We start from the raw sequence: 1739 nt of genomic DNA, 5'->3' as shown, positions 1-1739 counted from the left end.
TTTTTCTTTCTTTCTTTCCTTCTTTCTTTCCTTCTTTCTTTCTTCCTACCTCTCCTCTTCCCTCCGTCCGTCCCTCCCTCCCTCCCTTCCTTTCATTCATTCTTTCTTTTCTTTTTTCTAGAGATGATATCTTATAGTCCATTCTGGCCCAAGGTCTCATTATGTAGCCCAGGAAAACATCAAACTCATGATTTACTTCTGTATCCTCCCAAGTGCTTGGGATTACAGGCACGTGTCACCATGCTTGCCTTGAGCTGAATAATTTCTATGATCTAGTGATACTAACCATCAAAACATTCCAGTGCAATATATTATTCTTGTATTTGTTTTGGATGCTAGTGTAAAAAGAAAAACCTACTATGCTTCCAGATATAGAAAACTGTAGCCCTTTTCCCTCATCGGGCGTCTGAAGGCAAGATGGGTCACCAGCAGCTCTACTGGAGTCACCCTCGGAAGTTCGGCCAGGGTTCCCGCTCTTGCTGCTTCTGCTCTAATCGCCACGGTCTGATCCGCAAATACGGGCTGAACATGTGCCGCCAGTGCTTCCAGCAGTACGCGAAGGACATAGGCTTCATTAAGTTGATTTAAGCGACCTTGAATGGATTGTTCGACTGACTACCAAGTGGAACCGATCATGCTAGTCTTTGTGCACAAAGAATAAAAATGTGAAAAACTTAAAAAAAAGAAAACTGTAGCACATACAGTAATGTATAGTACATAATACTTGAAAATCAATCATCACCAAAGACTACAATACTTGCTTATGTATTTAACATATAATACTTAAATTAGGGGTTGCAAGTATACTTCTACTTATATACAGAGTTCAGGGCTGAGTATGTAGCTCAGTAGGAGAGTACTTGCATTTGTGAGACCCTGGGCTCAATTCCTCATACCACAAAACTAAACTAAGTCTAGAAAGGAAGCTCCAAAGCAAAACACAGGTTTCCTGGAAAATGATCAACCTTCTGCATCCCATGCCTACCATGACTCTTGAGACCACATTAAGAGACCACATTAAGGACCATGGAGATGGCTCAGTGGTTAAGAACACTGGCTGCTCTTTTAGGGGTGCCAGCAATCACATGGTGGGTCACAACCATTTATAATGGAATCTGATGTCCTCTTCTGGCATGCAGACAAATATGCAGACAGAGTACTCATATACATAAAGAAGGAGAAGAAAGAGGAGGAAGAAGAGGGAGGAGGGAGGAGGAAAAGGGGGAGGGAAGGAGGAAAGCAGTACTGAAAATGAACAAATTATACTATCTTGGTTTGTATAATTACACTTTTTGACTGTACAATAATGAAACTTTACAATAACACATTTTTTCATAATGAATTTCCATGATTAATGGACACATGTCTGTGTACCACAATTTATTTAACCAGTCTCCAAATTCCAGACATTTGGGTGACTGTCTTAGTTAGGGTTTCTATTGCTGCATCAAAACACCATGGCCATAAGCAAGTTGGCAAGGAAAGGGTTTATTCAGCTTATACTTCCATATTACTGTTCAGCATCAAAGGAAGTCAGGACAGGAACTCAAACAGGGCAGGAACCTGTAGGCAGGAGGTGATATAGAGACCATGGAGGGTGCTGCTTACTGACTTGCTCCCCATGGCTTGCTCAGCCTGCTTTCTTATAGAATCCACGACCATTATCCCATGGTGCTACAACCCACAATAGACTGGGCTCTCCCACATTGATAACTAATTGATAAAATGCCTTATAGATG

At 41.5% G+C, this 1739-nt stretch overlaps 1 pseudogene; it reads left to right on the top strand.

The window, feature by feature from the left end:
- The first annotated feature begins 406 nt into the window (after nucleotides 1-406).
- Nucleotides 407-689, top strand: LOC110314518 (annotated as a pseudogene).
- The last annotated feature ends 1050 nt before the right edge of the window (nucleotides 690-1739 follow it).

This window comes from Mus pahari, chromosome X, assembly GCF_900095145.1.
Source record: "Mus pahari chromosome X, PAHARI_EIJ_v1.1, whole genome shotgun sequence".
Classification (NCBI taxonomy): Eukaryota; Metazoa; Chordata; class Mammalia; order Rodentia; family Muridae; genus Mus; species Mus pahari.
Note: the sequence above shows the minus strand (reverse complement) of the source record. Positions and strands in the feature narration are given on the sequence as shown.